Here is a 21,302-nt window from a genome sequence, read left to right as displayed (position 1 = left end):
GAGGTCCACCATCTGCTGGGATCTGTAATGTTTTCATGCTGGAGTTCTTCACTCCGCATCCTGTGGGCCACAGTACTGCACAATTGATGTGTTTATTTTGTAGAAAGATCGGGTATTGATGTCTTAAACTCAGGAACTGTACATGGTTTCACACTCCTGACACACATAACGTAATATTAGCTTACTTACATCTTAAAGGAGAAACTGATTAAAGGCAGTTTTATTTTTTTAAAACAATAAGCTACACTATACAATATGGCCTAGTGTCTTTGTGAAGTTTTATTAATGACCTAAATGTCATCCACATCCTCCAGTCAAGACTTTAACTTAAAAACTAGTGTATGACATGACATTTTTGTTCATCAGCAATGAAAGCAGTTAACATTACTCAAATGACCTAGCACATGATTTTATGATTGGAGTAGTGGTCTGATGAAAATGCTATAAAATTATGGGGCAGGGTGACTGAGAGAGAGATTTGTTCTCATCTTAGCTGCATTTTGAGCATTTGTCCACTCTGATCGAAGAATAATGTCCTGACAGGTTGTCAGTTTACCCTACTGAAAAATAAATGTGTTAGTCATGCTAAAGATTTGTCTAACATCTAGTGAATAAGGTTGTCTTATTGGAGGTGTAAATAAATATGTGACTGAAATTACAGGAAATGTAGTCATAAATATCTATATCATTAGGATGCATAGCTCTGTTGTAGCCAGGAATTAATTTCAGGAAGGGTGAGAAATTGTGTGAATCACATGATTTGTACAGTTACACTGATAAGTATGATGTGCTCATACATTTTGAGGGGATGCCAGACAGGAGCAGTGGTGGTATTCAGAATTTGTCGTTTAATTATTTAAGGCATGATCTACAGCCAACCAAACCTGCCGTATTAATAGCATTAATAGCTTCCTTGAAAATAAAAATGCCTAGAAAATAAAATGCATTTATGATATTTATACTGAAAAGGATTAAAATAATATGCTAGTACTAATGGAGAAGTGACATCTTCATTGGCTGTCACCTTGATATCTCTATGTTCAGAGTGTTGCTAGCTGAACTGGGAAAAATGGATGATTGGTTAATCCTGTTTCTCACCATAGGAGCCGGTAGCCCATAAAATGTTATAAAACAAATTTTGAATCATAATGATGGCATTGTTGACCTTTTATGATCATTATAGTGCAATTACTGTGCAAAACAATGTTATTTCACACACACACACACACACACACATATATATATATATATATATATATATTTAAAATGTATATATATATATATATATATATATATATATATATATATATATATATATATATATATACATATATATATTTAAAATGTATATATATATATATATATATATATATATATATATATATATATATATATATATATATATAATCAGCTGTGCTGTGTGTTAAATACTCTCTAATAAGCATTTGAAACTACTGTAAAATATTTCGGGGAGGGTTCAAACATGAATTTACCCCAGCCTCCCACTCCCCCAAGATTTTTTTTTCACTCCTTGTTCTCCATGCTGATGCTGCAGCACATTACTTCCCCATCAGCATGCGGCGTCTGTCAGACACCTCTGAGGGAACTCTCAAGGGAGCTGTTGTCCTTTGTCATCATGAGTGCCTTCGCCACATTGGCAGCTTTCACTGAAGGGTAATCCACACATGAACTGCAGAATGGGCATTAAAAATAGCTTGCATGGAGCCATTGGCATTTTCTCCACACGTTGGTTCATGAAAAGTTGAGAAGGTCATACAGATCACCCCTAGTCTACTTTCACACCCAAACAGAAAGTGAATTCATGTAATTCTGAGGTTAGTAAAATGGAAAGCAGCTAAGAGATGAGAATGGAGTCTGAGAAGCTCTGAGAAGTCACATTTTCCGAATTGCGTTTGAGCTGTTAACTACAGTTTATGGCATTTTAAGATCAAAGTGCAGGTCAGTACACTGAGAAAGCTTTCTGTATTCAAAGTTCTGCTTGTTCATTGACTTTAGGTGGACCATTCAAATGATTTAAAATGACGTGTGTGTGGTTTATATCACTATTGTTGCCAGATTTTTCTTGTGTAGAGTTTTTGGGACACAGGTTTTTCAATTTCATTAATAGGCTCCCCTCATTATAACAAGCACTCACCTACAAGACCAAAGAAATCAGGCAGAAAATACTGAATAATGAGACATTTTAAGGATGAACTATGCTGTCTGTTGCAGTACCATGCAGCACACAATAAAAACAGCACACAATGAAAAAATAAAATGTAGACTAATACTATGAGAGAGGAGGCAAATAAAATAATTGAATATTCATTTTTTTCATTTCATTTTTATTTGTATAGCGCTATTTTACAAAGGTCATTGTCTCAAAGCAGCTTTACACAAACAAAAGTAAAGTGAAGTGTGTGTGTGTGTGTGCGAGACGTCTCTGATGAGCAAGCAGGGCGACGGTGGCAAGGAAAAACTCCCTGAGATGGTGATAGGAAGAAACCTTGAGAGGAACCAGACTCAACAGAGAACCCATCCTCATATGGGTTTACACTGTAGTGTGCGTGTGTGTGAGTACAATGTTTGTTGGTGTAGTCCATGGAAAACAGCTGAAGCGTCTTCGTGGCAGTGTGAAGCATTGCTGGTGGACAGGTCCAGAGTGAAGGGGGGGGGTCTGGATCACCAGCAGCTCTGGAGCGATGCTCATCTGGTCCAGAGCGTAGGGGGGTCTGGATCACCGGCAGCTCAGGAGTGTAGCTCGGCAGAAAGAGAAGGAAAGTGGTTAGGTACACTCACAGTCACCGTGTGGAGATAATACTACCCATATATACCATATTATAGTATACTGAGGTTCATTGTTATGAATAATCCAAGCAAATTTCTATCCCACATTAATTATTAAATTAATGATAATTAATAAATAAAATAATTAAATTAATTATAAAACAGCATGATACAATAAAATTGCTCAGCACCAAACTCTCACACAGTTTGGTTTGGTATAAACAGCACCAGAAATCTTGAAGCTTAGAGAGGAGTGAAAAACGCTGTAGGGAGTTGGAGAAGTGTGAAAGATTCATACAGTTATTTATTTCATAATGTCCTAGATAAGTATATTTATACACAGTTTGTGTTACATATTTTGGGGCAAAAGTAACCTTCTGTCCCTTTAGGTGGAGATGGCTCTTTAAATGTTCCAATGATAACTTTTCTTTTGCCACCTAAAATCATAAATGCACTAAAGATTGATTGGGTTGATGCCTTGCTTAAAGATTTCGCACACACACATATGTTTTTACGGACTGCACAAAAAATTCTTTGCCAAGAGTGATGAGTGACTTAACAGTTGATTTCAGTTACCCAGTGCAGTTTCAGGTGTCTTCTGCCAGCAACCTGTCCCCGTTTTTGGAGGTGCCAATAAAATGTAGCGAGAGCATACCCATGCACACTCAAGTCTTTTCTACTCTAGGGTTTTTTAGCCAAGGGTACATTCCAAAGAGAAACTGGAGACAGATCTGGCACATAAAGTGAGAATCTTTCTAAAATAAACCAAAATTCTACCAGTACAATACAGACATAAATGCTCCGTGCTCATTGTCTGGTTAATTTTTTACTCCAAATCTCAGCATGTGAAAGTCAAAATTGCATGGAAAGGCTTATGGGTGAGATCAAGAGGAGATCTGTGGGAATAGCTAGCAGTTTGCACATGGCATTCCTCTCTGTCTCAGTGTTTCAGTGATTATGCCGAATGATTTCTGCTGCTTGAGTGCTTTGAGTTGAATAATGCACTTATCAGATGTGCTCACAATGAAGGCAAAGCTGCCTGTGTCAGAGAAATGAGGGAATACTCACCACAACATTATTCTTCTTAATGCTCTCTGTGTCAGTTAGTGCACCAAAATTGAAGTGGTAGGAGACTCATGAGGGATGTGAGGCAGAAGGGCAAACCGGTGTGGATTTGTCCTAAAATAAGTTTTTGTTGTTGTTGTTGTTTTTAGCATTAGCTTATATACATATGTAAGTTACACATGAGAACATTCTAGTTTTTATTTTACTCCATTTTATTACTCCAGGTGCCTCTGTGACATCCAGTTATCTATCTTCAGCTAATAGACTAAATCAGAAAATTCTCATTTATACACCATCACCCATTGATGACTGACTGCTGAGGTTTATAAACATCACTACTGAGGCCAATCTAGCCTGATTTAAATTGGCCTATAATTGGACATTGTCATTGATCTAATTATTGTTTGTCCTGCTCCATCTTGTATATGACTATAATAGTCATCTTTCCCATTTTATTAAAATCTTGGTCAATACCTAGACATCCCATTAACACTAGAAAAGACACATTTCCCATGTACTTTAAACATCCTTGTATGCATATTAAATTCCTAGAGATATTTCTATGTTGTAGTATGTATAGCAGTCATGAGTTATTTGTATGTTATATGAACACAGTCACCCAAGTGAGACTTAAATACCGGATGAGTCTATGAAGTGAACGAGGAAGTTAAATTTGATAATGTAAGTCACTACAGATGAAAGTGTTTTTTCCCCCCATATTTTCTCTGCAATTTGGTCACCTGCCAATTCCCACCAACCAGCAAGCTCCCTATCATATGACAGCTACCAGCCAGGAAGGGTGAAGGCTAACACATGCTTTCTCTGAGACACGAGAAGCCAGCCAACGTGCTGAAGCACTCTACACACTTTTCTGCATTCATGGGATGACAGACGCCCATGATCGGCTTGTATCGCTGTGATTGACGAGGGAGAGAGTGTATACCATCCTTCCCACCCAGAGAGCATGGCCAGTTTTGCTATTTTGCTTTGAAGATAAGGCCAAAGCTTTTCTGTTGTGCTATTTGTCAGCCCAGAGCAATCGTGTTAAAACCACTTATGGTTTAAAACCATAAATTTAGTGTACGCACATAATTTTGGCCTAGCATCATTTTTGAAATCAATAAAACATTGTTTTAAATCTACAGTCCTTGCTGGTTTCCTGTGTGGCTGGAATTTCTATTGTTTTGTTTATTCAGTGTTTTCTCATGCAAGATAGAGATTGACAAAAAATGAGTTATTACTGCTTTTAAATAGCATTCCATAGATTTTGTGTGTATTTACAATGACATTTTCATTGTGAAATGTTGTGGTTATAAAACTTTCTTACTGTACTGGGTCCACCTTGGAGATAAGGGAGAAGGGTATGAACACATGGTCAAAAGATTTGACCAAGATTTCAACCATCTGTGGAGAAACAGCAGATGTCTCTTTCCTTACTGAGCTACTTTCCACTTCCAAAGTTCAGGACTGGACCTCCCTGTGGGGTTTATTAGGCCTTCATTCATTTTGCCCAAAAGTTTTGCTTTCTAACTTTGCCCTCATTAACTTATTTCAGGTTTCCTTTCTGAAGCTTGGTTTTTGCCTCAGATTGGTGTAGAGAAATAGAGTCCCTCTGTTTGGGATTTGCAGAGGTTTTGGATTTCAGCGATCAGAGTCGGTCTGCTGCTTGTTAAACAAGGAAGACTCGTCTGTTGTGGCCTGGGAAACTTTTGTAATGCTTTCCAGTGCTTCTAATGATTCATGACAGTGTATGGATACATACACATGCACCATTTCTAGAGAAACCACAAAAATGGTATACTAGGTACCATTGTTTCATTCAATCCACCTGTTGACAGATTTTTGGAAGGTGTTAGGAAACCATAGAATCTGGAAAAAACCCATATAGACATCTTACATAGACATACAAAAAAAAAATCTTACCAAGTGAAAATATCTTAAATATAGTCAGATTGATCAAGTATTTCCTATTATAAGATTACAATAAACCAAATATAAGATTATTAAACCTATTTTTGAGAAATTGTTACTCATTTTAAGCTTTATATTTTTCTATTCTTTTGGCAGATAATTTTGCTTCTTTCTAGAAACAAATGCTTAAAATGAGCACAATTATCTGCCAACAGAACAAGACTATTTCAAGTTTGAAATTAGTTTAAAAGAAGTCTAGAAATAAAAAATAAAAAAAGTTTACCAATATTATTTTTGGTTTATGGTAATCTTATAATAGGAAATACCAAATAAATTTAACTACTCAAGATATTTTCACTTGCTAAGTCGTTTTTTTCTCCCTACTGTTAGATTATTATTATTAGCTTTTTTTTCTCATGTACTGTGCTGAAGATAAATTACAATAATAATGTGATCTAGTGCAGTGTGATTCAACCGTGATATTAGCTGTTAGCTCAAAATATCACAGAGGATCTATAGCTATATAAATATATGGTACATCTGAAAATAGCCTTATTTTGTATAATCACATCCAAAACATAAGGAATTCATATTTAAGAGTGTATGAATATGCATTATAATTTGCATATTCATGTACAATATGCAGATTCACTTAGGTTGTTCATAAGCTCTGCAAGGAGAAGAGGGTATATTAGGAACTGGCTAAGATGGTTGCTTTCTTTCCACAGCCAGAGCTTAAATTGAGTGGGGATGCAACGCCATTCACCCAGTTAAACAAAAACCAACTCCTTTTTTCATCCTTTTTTGGATTAATGTTATTATAAACTAGATTTTGGAGTGTGCCTCTGGGGATTTGTGCACATTCAGCCACAAGAGCATTAGTGAGGTCAGGCGCTGATGTAGGGTGAGGAGGCCTGGGGTGCAGTCAGTGTTACAGTTTGTCCCAAAGGTGTTCAGTGGGGTTGAGGTCAGGGCTCTGTGCAGGACACTCAAGTTCTTCCACTCCAACCTTGGCTAACCATGTCTTCACGGACCTCAATTTGTGCACTGGGGCATTGTCATGCTGGAACAGGTTTGGGCCTCTTAGGTCCAGTGAAGGGAAATAGTAATACTACAGCATGCAAAGACATTCTATACAATTGTGTGCTTCCAACTTTGTGGTAACAGTTTGACGAAGGACTACATATGGGTGTGATGGTCAGGTGTTCACATACTTCTGACCATATCGTGTATAACAGTACTATTAGTGTTACTTTAATGCTGTTATTCTGTCCATATTTTAAGTGTGTGCAGGAGGTACCTAGTTTGGACGTATTGGGAGTTTTTCGTATCAAACCAATGAGTTAAGATTGAGTAAGATCATATGTGAAGGTGGGTAATAGAAAGTACACTATATTCCAGTGGTAATATAGTGCACAGATGTTGCACTATAGTGGTAATATAGTGCACAACATGCACAGATGTTGGTGCACTGTTTAAAGCTTCATACATGACTGAGCAAACAAAACAATATTTGTCAACTTAAAAAAATAAATGAATAAAACATGATGGTTTTGGATAAAATTATTTTCCTTGTCAAATTAGGGCATTTCTGGAGTAACTTAATGAACTTAATGGAAAACCATGTAAAGCTTGTAAAGGCCATAGTTCTAACGACTGTAGAAATGCTATGGCCAGCTTGTTCTCCTTGAGTGGGAAGGACGGCTTAGCCTCTGTCTGTACAGAACACCATTAAGCCCACTGCGTCATGGTAGTTGCATGAGTGTCGTATGCAGATGTTATGGCACACTACCTTACTTCTATGTGCATTTTGTAGGACTTGTTGTCAGTTTTAGTTTGAAATGTGAGTAATTTAGATTCCTCATAGTGGGCATGGGTGTGCTTGGGCCACATTCATGACCACTGAGTCAGACATTTTTCCGGGAGAGGAGAGGTTGAGGAGGATTACTCCAGGATCCTCTGTGACATCCTGGGCTGTATAGCCATACTCATATAGAAGGCATTAAACACACACACACACTTTTCTCCTCTGCCTTTTCTTTCTCTGTCTCTGGGTTACTGGCTTGCTGCTGGCTATGCTGTCTTTTTGAATGGCTGTCTCTTTTAGGATTAGAGATGGCTTGTATAGAAGCAGAGAAGTGTAAATAATAGCCCATGAAGAGGAAACTCTCTGAATCATTGAGTCTGTTTAAGGCATGATGTGGCTTCCCTTTGAGGAAAAGCACAACCTCCTGACCTCACTGGACCTCTCATTGCAGGCTGAGCTGGGATACTGGCTTTGGATGGCTGGATGTACAACCACCTATTGTAGTGGTGTAATGTTTTATGATAGTGTTGTCTTACATTACATTTGATTTTTATGATTGGCTATACTGTCAGGGCTGCATGTACACAATTTTAAGATATTTTTTATAAGTTAATATGATGATGGCCGTTTTCAAGGTAGTGATTTGACTCAAGCTGAAATCTAAACTTGAGACTTGTAAGAATTGGGTAAATTTCATCAAGTTTACAGTTATTGAACTTATATTCACTATTTAAACTTGGGCATAATAATATGTAAATAGTAAGTGTTAATTTGCTCTGAATATATCCACATTGTCAAAAAAATGTTCCAATGTATTTTTTTTTCATATTTCAATGCATTTATTTGGTTTTAATACAAAAGGGAAACAGATGACATTCCAGAATTCAATAACTACTAGTGAGTTATTCATTAACTACAATGAAAATAACCAAAAATGTTATGTAACTATGAAAGAGAGACAGAGAAAAGATGTGTGTGTGTCTCATAGAAAGAGTGGTACCTAGCATAAATTAGCACTGGCTGAATCCGGTGAATGCTCATATGTTTGCACTTAGATTTTATGCATAGAAAGTAAAAGGTCTAGAAAAAACACCCTACATAAATATTTGATACAGTGATAATTCTCTAACCTTCTAGTAATCATGTGTTCCCTTGAGCCTGACCTCATGAAACCTTTTCCAAGACTTCAGAAAGCAAGTGTGACATCATTGGATACTGTTGGATTTCAGGTTATAAACAAGGTATAGCCTCTAGCCTTAACCCTTGGAAAGTTACCTAAAAATTAAGTAATGTGGATTCTTAGAAATTGGCTAACATGAGACAATAATTGGCATGTCTAGCTGCTTTTCTGTTCTCATTACCCAAATATCTAAAACCAGCATAGCTTCACTGTATAGCTACAGGGGTGTTAACAATCTGTAAAGTGAAATATTTAACAGCTTTATTTATTGATTATTAACTATTTCACTTTCATTATAAAATTCCCAGTAAAAGTAGAGTAGCTTTGACATTAGCAGTCAATGTAATTCCATCCCCATTACTTCACTCAGAGTATGCTAAACCTTTGGCTCTTATGTTCAGCATTAATCTCTCTCCTAGTGATTTCTCCCATACTACAATTTCCCTTTCATTCCTGCTCACATTTTGCATTGGTAATCACTGAACACATTGGCATTATAAGTGTCTTAGGCTCTTAGGCTAAATGAGGTACAATTACATACAGCTATCTCGTTGTAGACATTATGCTTATGGTTGCACTATAATTTGTCTTTAAAGCCAGAATCCGTAGCCCAAAGGATGATTTGCTGTTTAGATTTTGACAGATGATAGTGACTTCACCTCACTTCACGCCCCTCAAAACACTGCTGCCTCCAACTATGTCTAGAGGCTTATCTTCAACAGATCATCTCCAAACACCAGAGTGTGTTCTGCATGGTTTCTTATCCTGTTCTCAGTAATAAACAATGATCAAACTAAAGTCATGCTGAGCCAAGATATCAGGATGTAATGCCAAAAACAGTGTATTAGGGTAGAGGTGGTGGTGGTGGCAGGGTCTTCGCTACATTATAGCATTACTTATTCAGTAAATAATCTAGGCTAAGGATCTGTGATAGATGCACCCCAGGGGAAGTTCATGAAGATTATGATCTTGGGAAGAAATGTCCTGGAACGCAGCATCAAAGAAAACCCAGGTTCATTCATGCACAGCATGGAAATATATTCTTGGTTACACTTCAGTAGGGGTTTGTGTGTGTGTGTTTGTGTGTGTGTGTGTGTTGATCAGGTTCTTTTGAACTGCAGTACACAGCAAGGTAATTTCAACTCTTAATACCAGTCTCATGGCTGCTCACAATTGCCTGGCTAAGCTCGATATTTATTAACACTTGAAGTTTTTAGAACTAGAAATGAATCCTGTGGTGGGGAGTTTACAGAAGCCACATAGAGATCTGTGCATTCTGTGTACTGCCTAGTCTGCAATGTTTGATAGGGAATAAAAAAAAAAAAGACTGCTGCAAAATTTTGACCTGAAATGGTTGGAAGAGAGAGAAGAAAGCAGGAAGGGGGATAAAAGCATCAAGTTCAGCAAAGTGTCTTAATAGCCTTGTATTGCTTGTCAGTTCAGCATGTACATGATTAATTGAAACAGCGCATCAGCAAATATTTATAAACAAAAAACGGGTGGCCAGGAAATCTGCAGCTTGGAGATCTGCACGGTAACTCAGCTTCTGTCTGTAATATCCATTCACACAGCAAAGTAATGAGATGGGGGAAGAAAAAGAAGCCTGAACTAGATGTACAGTATAATGTTACACAGTGCTATAATGGAATTCATTGTAAATAGCAGATGAACTGATTAGGTTTTAGAAATGGTCCAAACAGGGTCAAGGTCAAAGCAAGGTCAAATGTCTGAAATAGTTTTTCTTCAATAGCTGCCTTCCTGTTTGAAGAATATTTTGAATGTATTTGAGGAAAAAAAATAGTTACAAGAAGGACTATACTTGCTGGTGGTGGAGACATCCCCATTGACACCATTAGTACATAAAATATACGTATGTAAATTTGTAGTACACTCTCAGCGAAAAGGGTACTAAACTGAAGCTGTCCTTGTCGCTGGGGTGATACAAAGGTGCACCTTTTGTGCCTTTAGTTTGAATCTTTTACCTAGAAAGGTGCATATAATGTGCCTTGGAAGCTATACTCTAAAAACTATATGTACTTTAACCCTCTATACATATTTCTGCCCATTTTTTGATACCTAGATTTAACAGTCAATAAAAAAAAATCAAATAGATATGTGGTGTTTTACATTGTAACTTTCAACACAGAGTTATGCTTTTACCATTGAGCAGTGAAAAAATAAATGTATAAAAAGAACATTTGCAGAGTGCTGGTTTATAAGCCAAACAAAATTTTTAAAAATGTTTTTTTTTCTTCCCTGCTAAAGTGTGATGATGCTAGTGAATTGCAGTCATGACTTTCTTTTAACGCTAAGTCATGGATCTCTGAGAAAGGTTGTAATTTAGTCTTTATGCCAAATAATTCCTAAATTAAGCAATATGTTGTAAGACATGATGGTTCACAGCACCATGGATTAAGCTATTTTTAAGTGAAAGGTACATATTAAAGGTACAATATATGCACTCTAGATGGTACCACACATGCAACAAGGAAAGGTACAGTTTAGTGCTATTTTTTTTCTTAGAGTGTGCAGCTCTCCTATTGTTCTATTTCATGTTCATTGGTTATTGGTTTTAGCTGCAAGCGTTCTCAGTATTAAAAGCACCGAACATGGTCGAGTGGAGGGTCAGGCGAAATTTTCCATTAGCTACTTACATCCGGGTTGAATGTGGATAGGGGGCATAAAAGCTTATAGAATCAAATGCAGAAACAAATACCCCTTTGAGCTGGCACAACGCAATCCGAGAGCTAAAGAATTTTCCACTCTAACCCTATTTATACACTTACACACAAACTCCCTCCAAGCAAGCTTCCAGAGTAATTTGTCCCAAGCATCATCCTCTTCTTTCACCTTTTAGAGAATGGAAGATCGGGGAAGGGAGTGGATGTGACTTTACAATGGAAATACATTGTCACTAAAGTGAACATTAAAGGATTTTCGAATGACTTGAACTGCCAGTCTCTGCGGCAGGCTCTCACACACTCCATCAGCAGTAAGTGATGTATAGATTTTATCAGGCCCGTCACTGCTCTCGGAGTCCAGAGAACCGAGCCAGGCGAGCCACGGTCAAGTTCCAACCCAATAATGAGGTGCTTGATTACAGCCTGAGGGTTCACAGCTCAATTTGACACTGAGGCTCGTTCAACCAATCGATGGTGGAAGTGCTTTAGCACTGCATAGCTAAACAGCCAATCATGAGTCCCAACCTGGAGAAACACATGTATGAGTAGGTGTCCCGTCTTTCAATGGCATTATAAAAGTATACTCTACATACCATCAGTTCTTGTGAAATTATATCTACTGTCTAACAGCTAACTCACACCTCTTGTCTTTTTGATCACACCGATTGCTCTGTCCTTCACGCTCGTCTGGGCCGATTAGCTTGCTCAGTTGACGTGTAGACGATGAAGCTATTGCTATGCCTGAACAACCCACTGGCCAATCACATCCCACTCCATGTAAGTTGTCTGATTTGTGTCCTTGCTGGAGGCGATAGGGCAGTTTACTTATAGGACCAGGATGTCACTCTCATCCCTCATTGTGCCCATTCTCTACCACCTTTGGTCCTAAATCAACCTCAGGAACTTTCCCTACATCTGGTAAGACCAATGGCAGACAGATTCGATTATAGTCTATTAACATAAATTACATTTTTGCACATTCCATGCACTTTAAACATAGCTTTAAGACAGTGCTTGGGGCATCGCTTATAGCTCCTTATAGCACAACACTGTTTAATTATTGAATCTGATTGTTCGGAAGGTGTTGATTTATTTTCTATAACAGCAGCTTTGACAATAGTGCTGGCTGAAATTCAAATCAAAGCTTTACAATAATGTGCTAGTTCTAACATGTTATTGCTTCTATAGTAACAACGAAACAATCTTGTAACAAAGAAACCCATGTAACTGATGATATGGTGATGTGTGCTATAATCAGACGTTTATTTAACATTTATGGAAAGAGTCTCCAGTGTCAGTGCTTTGTAACGGGTAGTAAGTTGTCTGACATGGTAGAGTCTTCAGGACAGAAGACTTTCTGTTTTCCAATTTCTGTGTAACATGTCAAGCTGCATTTTTTTTGGTCTTAGGTATTTCTTATACTTCAACAGAGAGAAGAAAGTGGCTATTGAGGGAATGACTGTTTATAGCTGCTATAATGTTAAGAGATAGCAGGTAATAACTTGTATCATGAATGTTCCACAACATTAAATGTAACTATAAACAGTTAAAAATACAACATGTCCTTCCGAGTGTCATCACTGTGCTCTGTAGTTTTTTTTGTACTCCTGTTTTGTTGTTTGGTTAAATTTGAACCTAGTTGTGTCCTTTTTATGGGCCCATAAGTGCACGTGTGTTTGTATGTGAAACAAATTGCTCATGACCCTAATTTCTTTTGAATGCACAGAAAGCCTCGACTGCTGCGCCCTCATTTAATTCACCACTGTGATATTCCATTTGAGTTGACATCCCAAGGGCAAAATCTTTAGACGATATCCCACAGGCCCTATGTGTTTTACAGAAGGTGTGGGATGTTGTTGGAATTGCTTTACAATAGTGGTTTTAAATATAGTGAATTTTGTGAGTAAATCTTTTTACACCTTCACTGGGTGGTTTCATCATGCCATACCCCTTTTGTAAATTCATCCAGTCCCATTTTGGTAAAAGCAATGCAGCTTATCTGTTGATTAATTCCCATTTTACTGTCCATCTGAAATGGATTAGTCTGTGGGGTTTATAATCCCGCCTGAGTCTGTGACACTGCTTGCAATCTCAAATGCAGTGAGATTAAATGGGGGTAGAGAGTGTATGATGCAGATCAGACATCATGGTAGCCATCAGGAGAGCCAGGTTACAACAGTAAGACTTTTCCCTGTGTTTTATGTCATTATCCATGCCTAAGGTCCTTTGCCTGGAAAAAATGGGGACATGGGCGATGGTCTGGTTGAAGTCCAGTTGTTATGACAAACCTTTCTCTTTCAATTGACAAATGAAGCAATAGAAGTGAATGTACTGAGATAAATACAACTGTGCAGACCGCTGATGTGTTGACCTGCAAGAGAATCCAGATGACTATCGCGGGTGTCATGGGTGCCATCCACCCCCCCCATTCGCCCCGAATACCCCTGGGGCTGCTCGATTGGCACACAGAGACCACCTCTCGTCCTCTAAACCAAGAATTAACCTCAATCAGAAACAATAGCACAAACAGCGACATTTTGATGCAGGCAGTTTTTTGTGCTTCACTTTCGCCACAAAGGTCACGTGTTCAATGCCTCGCCCACGTGACCTCATATGTGGGCCAATCAAACTCCAGCTTCTGTCGGGGCTGAGAGCAAGAAAGGACGGTGGAGAAATCCTTTCTTCGTGCAATTATTTGAATAATTTCAGTCTTTTCCAAGCGTCCTAATTTGTGGCCATCTCTTAGGAGCCGCACGAAGGTAAAAGACTTCCTGTTAAAGCTTCTTTTAATTGTTTTCTTAAATACTTTCTAACTATGTAATGACTGAACATTCTTTTATGGAATAGTTATACTAAATACTGTCTTTGACGTCAGATTGAGGAGCTCTAATAAAACAAATGAATGGTCATCCTTTGAAGACATGAGTAGGATCGATCATCTCATTGCTTGCTTCTGTGTTAGCATTGTGCTCCTGTTTGATTTGGATTGGCTTATAAACCCCTATTTGGACCAGATTTCTAATTATTTGTCAATTGGTTACCTCACTGCCTGTCTTGAACTTGCCAAAGGAAGCAGTGGATGGAGTTCTGTGGTCAGTGAATGGAGAATAATGTCATGACATGACTGCTCAGTTGTATCGCTAGCTTTTGAGTTGTGGTAATGCAGAATGCAGCAATTTTTGTTCATCATTTAACAGCTGGTGTGACTACTAAGGGTAGATAGTGTTGTATTACACAATGTGCCATGTTTGTCAGCATCAGTAAAGGAGAAAAAAAGTACATCATCCTTATGAAAGCCACTACGTGGTCTTCCGTGACATCGTTACTTCGATTACTGTCATGGTTTCATTATCTGCCACAGTGAATCAGACAAATGTTTTTGCACAACATCACTGGTCTACGGTGTGCTAGAATTCGGTGCCATATTAACCTAGACATATCTCATAGATTTCACAACATATTAAAATTATAATATAGCATAATTGCCCTGGAGATTTCTGCTATGGCTTTACCAATGCACATCACCAAAATAAGAAAATAGTTGGTTTTGATGTTGGTTGTCTGGTTGTCGTTTCTGGTGGGATTGAGGCTTTGGTGATGAACCTACATCAGCTTAGGTGGAGACTTGAGGTCTGGATTTAGTGCTGTAGCCAGCTGCGGATATGTTTAGTGCATTTGTTGCAATCCCAAAATGGTCGCTAGCAGTTAATTCTGACACAATGGCTGCACTTCCTTTGACAAAATGATATCAGGGGAAACTGTTTTAGCAAGCTCTTAACTGATGAAGTAGTCAATATGAATTCATAAAGGCAACATTGCAGGAGAGATGATGATATCATTCACTGCCTGCATCTTCAGACCTTGCCTTCGCTGTGATACCAGCCAACAACTAGAGGTGCCTCCTTTGCAATTGGGCTCTTGCCATGATTTTTGTAGTAGTGAATAACTTGTTATATGATGTGCTGATTTAGTGGATATGTGTGGCTGGATTTGTGATTATAATTCGGGGTGAGATTTGGGCGAGGGCGACTGATCTGTGCTGACAGCTTTAGAGGCGGTCGTCGGGGGAAAGGCAAGGGTAAGGGAGGGGCTGGACTGGAGGAGTGGGAAAGCGAGGGAAGAACGGTGCCCATGCTGACACAAGCGCTGCAGTAAAAACCCTCATCTAAAGCTGTTAGATCCGAATGTCTGTAATCATACACCCCCTCCTCCACATACATGCATGTACCCAAGAATGCAGATGGACCACAGCACAGTACAACAACGTAATCTCTATTATTATTATTATTATTATTATTATTATTATTATTATTATTGGTGGTTGTGTTTACTATGATTGATTTTTCTACCGTTCTTCATTTAAAGTTTGATTCCAACAACGCCTGAATGAAGAAAAATGTTCAAAAAATAAAAGTCTGGCAGCATCTGCCAGTCATTTATGTCTTCTCTATAATATCTGTATAATCGCTATCATGTTTTCATGGTAATGAGTAACGTATAGTCACATGCAGTCTTCTACAGTTATTTTTATATCCCAGAATTTCAAGGAAGCAGGCATCATCTAAACACTCACAAAGATTAATTTATCAGAATTTTGATAAAACGGTTAACTGTGTGTGGTTGTTCAGGAAATAGCTTTGATTGCCTGGTGATATTTCACGGATATGTTGCATTTCCAAACTAGAATCATCCATAAATTAAATACAGATGTGTAAAGAGATTGATCCTGTGTGTCTGTGTTAGTTTACTGTCAATGTTTTGTTTCTTTAGTTCGTTACTAAGAGAAGATTCATTGTCTTCATTGTCTCTGTGAGCATTTTTCTGAAGCCATATTATGGTGAAGGATAGTAGACGGTAGATTTCAACATTTGTGGAAAACCTCGTTTCATAAGATAGAAGGCATGCATTATAAATAATTTTTCTGGGACATTCTAACAGCAATTTTACAGCTTTATTTATCAGCTTTGTGACACGTAGATAAAAGAATAGGAATTAGCACGGACACAAAATGTTTTCCACTTTGTGTTGTAGATTTGTTTAAACTGGAGCTTTGCATTTGAACCATAATGTGAGGAATAAGTGGGCACCATTTCCAGAATGCAGTACTTTATTCACATTCACATTCATGGAGATGACAGGAGAGCTCTCAGCTAGGCAAGGAAAGATAATCTTCCCCACCCAGCCAGACATGAGGGCTGATGGGAGGCTGCTTTGTAGCTTGCTTTTTTTGTCATCAGTTCTTTTTTTTCCCTCACCAAGTTTCATTACATTATGAGAGCAAAACAGTAAGTCGCATAATGCGTCATTGTGCATATTATTAGTGCAATGTTCAGTGCCAGTGACGAAGCAAAATCTGCCAAGCATTATTCAAGTGACAGATGCTCAGCTGTGTGTAAGAGTCTGTCTGATTGATTACTGTATTATATTGCTGTGCAGAGAGGCATTTCAGCCCAGTGACTCATCTATAACTAAATATTATCTATTGTGAAAATCTATGCTATTTAAAAAATTTATGTATTTAAAAAAAAAATACAGATGTAGACCTATTTTAGATAGACGCTTCATATATATGACAGTGGCAGGAGATAGAGCAAATAAACTGACTACTGACCTTTTAAAATTGTTTAACTTTTCATTTTAACTTTTACTGCTTTGTCTTGCTTTTATATTCATGTTCTGCCTGTTCTAGGCCGAAGCTGTAGTGTGGAACAAGAATGAACAAAAAAAAAAAAAACAAATGTGTTGCCCTGGGCAGTAATTTGCCCTGAAATGTAGTATGAGCCATGGTGTCTCCAATAAACACTGCCATGTCATGTTATGCTCAGGCCCTTGACACACTGACAGGCCTGGTGATGTGTTTAATACAATAAATCATGGCTGTCGATTTGCACAGGCCGCACTGCCAGCTCCCCTCCAGCTCCAGTCCTCCTCTCTCTCCTCTTCTTCCTCTGCCAGGTCTCCACAGCCCAGAGCAAGGGCTGCACTCACTGCTTCCCCACTCACTCTCTCTTTTTATTGCTCTGTCTAGCTCTAAAATATTGTCAGCCCTTCACTTCAAACTCTTTCTCTATTTCTCTACAAATGGAATTGCAACAAAGGTATCTGGACTTGTGGTTTAGGCTTGAACACCTCTCCATGGATTAAACGTTAAAATTAAGACTTTACTCTGCCTTAGTATGAAAAACGTGATTGAATTAATCAACTGAAACATGCTGAACGTCATGTGATAAGTCTTAGCACACCACTGCATTATGTACTGTAGGCTATAGCTCATTAAATACCTAGGTAAATCATAAATCGTAGCTAAAATATTATAATTTTTAAAACCTTTTTCTTCGTAAATTGGGCCTCATTTATCAGTCTTCTAGTAAGGTTGTGTGCAAATATTTTGTAGGCCAAACCAAACTACAAATTCCCACTAGATTCAGCAAAAGTTTCATTAACGTTCATTTTCTTTGTATTCACATTCATATTTTGATAAATGCTAATCTAGTATAAATTACCAAGTGTACTCACATAGCATATGATGAATATTCCAGTAATGCAGCTCAGCCACTACATCGCTCCTCCTCCTTTTAGAGGGTGACATTTCTATTGTCCTAATTGAATAGCTAGACTTATTTGTCTTAATGTATATATTTGATTTGGATTGCTTTCTTTCAACTTATTAATATGAAACTAGTTTCACAAAATTTTCAATACATTGTGATTGAAATAATTTAAAAAATATATATATTAATGTATTTATGAAAAAAAAATCTAAATAAATAAATAAATAAATAAATAAATAAACTATTTAAAAACTTACAGCACAATCCGTATTAGTGAATCTTTATACATAAATTTAAGATATGAACATTTTTCCGAACTAACTAGATTTTCATAGATTTAATAGATTTTCAAATCATTGGAGGAAGTCTGTCCGAGCACAAGTCAGCCATATAAAGCAGCAAAAAATGAAAAAAACTAAATACAGTCATGAGTATTTAATAATCTCAAAATATTAATCCATATTTCTTGAAAAGAGATTTGGACACACAACATGCAAACGTAACAATAACCCCAGCTAGACCATTTCATACAATACAATAACGTTGCAATACGAGAGATTGTTTATGTGCATACAATAGTTTTTCCTGATCTGAATGTAGGGACAGTAGTTTACACCCTGCTGCCCATGTGACGGCAAGACGTATTTGTGCATGTGAGATTTGTCCAGTTTCATCTTCATGTCTGAAGAAACACTTCTGTTCTCTAATCTTCTATGAAGGAGCTTGAAAAGGAGCTAAGATTGCTGGGAAGTCACTCAGCATATTCCTCTCCAGTAGCTTTTAATACACTGATTGCCTGCTAATGCACATCTAGCCCAAGTATAATCTATTGATGGACCCTTTATACGAAAAGAGTGCTGAATCACCTCAACTCTTGCAGATGACTGTAAGAAAGGATGCTTGTGTTAAATACTTTTTATTTGAGCAAGTTTAGAGATGGATGTTACAGTTAATAAAGCACCAGTAGTCAGCATAAGAGCATACATCAGATATAATGTTATTAAAAGTGGTGCTGCTGTGTAGCACCGTAGTGTTTACAGTTGGGGGATGATGCAAACATGTTGAGCTAGATAAGATTTGACAAGCTGAAGATAAACTTTGAATCCTTGCCAACTTATTATTTAAGTCCACAAATAAGCATTAGGAGTGTAATGATAAACAAAAGTCAAATGTGATACAATATGATACAATGGTGTCTCAATATGATACATTTTCAAAACAGCAACACAAGCATTGCCTGAATATGTGACTTAGGTTTTCATTTTCACTTGATTAAAACAATTATAAAGGTTCTCTAACTAAAATATAACGACAGTATTTGCATAGCTAAGGTTTCACTGGCGTGACTCTCGTGTGCATGTCTGAAGCACAGGGCTTTTCCTGTTCCGCTGTCAGAGTTACATAGCTCTCTGTAGCCCTGGATGTGTTTTTGAATACTGCGTTCTCCGCTACGAACTTCCCAATCATTTCAGTGATTTCTTTCGCTCGGATTGAAGAGAGTTTGCTGTGCATGCATACACATGGGTGTGTTGCCTCATGTTTTGTTTAGTTTCAGAGACACAGAAGGGTGAATGCGCCAGTGTGCTGTACTGTTATTTGGCAGATTCGGCACACTGTTTTGGTCCACCACTCACTGGCCATCAGCATTGAAGCCAAGTGCTCCTTTGCACCAGATGTTCAAGATTGGTGGAAACTTCAAGCACCTGCTTGATGCTGATTATAGCCATTGCTGCTTTTTCCAAGTCGATACGCGAGTATGCTAGCATATTCGAAAAACAATGTGCTTAAGAGAAGCGTGACTTTACATCCCAGTAACCTTTTCTGATTTGACATAAAGAAGAAGCAGGCGTATTAAATCAAGAGCCAGGCGTATTAAATCAAGAGACTGTGAATGATACAATACACTATCATTACACCCTTAATAAGCATATATTAAATTCATTATTATGAAACTAATGCTTTCATAATGATGAATTTAATTTAACTGACTTTCTAAACACACTCTTCATAATGTAAATAATCTATTAATTTGCAGAATGAGTAGACAAGATGTTCATATGATGCTAATCATTATCACTATTAAATGTTTTTTCAATATATGACTCATATGTGTTAATGTAGTTAATGTATACTCTTAATTATTTCCTGATGTGTTAAGGATTAGTGCATTTATTCTTTATTTGTGCATTATTCATAATTCATCATTATGAAAACATTAGTTAAGCATTACTATGCTTAACATACCATGCATTATATACAGTATATGTTTATTTGTGGACTTAATAGTAAAGTGTTACCAGATATATAGTGTTTATAATTTAATTTGGATAATGAAATTGTGTGCTTGAAACAAAAAAAGAGCAGAGCAGTTTTTTGGGGGTGCTCTGCTTGACCAAGCATAAAGCGTGATTAATTCGATAGCAAGCTCAGAGGAAGGGCCGGAAGCTCTTTATGGAAAAGCATGACCCACTTACAGCATCATGTGGTATACAGCAAATGGCTTTTAATAACAATCAGGAATATATCAAATTTACATATTTGTCATGTTAATGATTAAATTAGATACAAAAGTGTATTCAAAGAACTTATGTTTAATTCTGGCTGTGGGTTCAAAGCACACGTGGCCTTTTGATTCAGATATGCATTATGTTTGTGTGACTGACTCGGCTAACCCCAACACAAAGGAAGGACTCGGATTTTAAATTCTGAGCATGCCTAAGTGCCTGCTTCTCTTTTTTTTTTTTTTGTACATTTGTATTACCTCATGTTTAGGATTCTCAAAATAGCTCTTGTACCATTCAGCCGTTCACCTCCGAGCACAAATGCTGATTTAATGAAACCGTAATGACATGACTGTAGTCATGAAATACAAACAGCTCATGGTTAAAAATACCAGAGATATAACAGGTGCATCTCTTCAGCTGTTATGCAGCGCCCGTTCTCCATTATAGTGTATGATAATTATGCCATGTTGTGTGGTTTGTTTTTTTAGTGCTGTGTACTGATGATATTAATTAGCTTTTAAACAAAACTAGCCTCTCTCGAGTGTGTGTGTGTGTGTTGATTGAAGGAACAGATGTGACACTTTAAAAGGGCTATCATACAACACAAAAATCTCACCGTGACTCTGAGCTTAATGTAATTATAAGCTGCTTCTTTTCATACTGATGGGTGACTTTAGTGAAAAGGATGCTCCTGTTCTGGCCTTTTTACTGCCAAATACAGTATAGTGTTCATGAGATTTAAGAGAATGTACAGTATGCAAGTAAAGTTGTGCAACAGACACACAATTTGTGCATGTCCACATCATACATATATAT

The 21,302-nt window shown here is 37.5% G+C and overlaps 1 protein-coding gene across 10 annotated transcripts in view; it reads left to right on the top strand.

Annotated features, from left to right (window-relative positions):
- Nucleotides 1–21,302, top strand: part of pcbp3 (poly(rC) binding protein 3) — a 76,305-nt gene that overhangs the window by 30,429 nt on the left and 24,574 nt on the right. Inside the window, exon 1 of one of the 10 annotated variants that reach the window (XM_053234370.1) lies at nucleotides 13,655–14,190. The exons of the other annotated variants lie outside the window; for them this stretch is intronic. The gene's annotated coding sequence lies outside the window, so the exon portion shown is untranslated. Of the gene's footprint in view, nucleotides 1–13,654; nucleotides 14,191–21,302 lie in introns of those variants that run through there. 10 annotated transcript variants of the gene reach the window in all.

The sequence above is a fragment of the Pangasianodon hypophthalmus genome, chromosome 5 (assembly GCF_027358585.1).
Source record: "Pangasianodon hypophthalmus isolate fPanHyp1 chromosome 5, fPanHyp1.pri, whole genome shotgun sequence".
NCBI lineage: Eukaryota > Metazoa > Chordata > Actinopteri > Siluriformes > Pangasiidae > Pangasianodon > Pangasianodon hypophthalmus.
The sequence above is the reverse complement of the archived record's forward strand: the minus strand, read 5'-3'. Positions and strand labels throughout refer to the sequence as shown.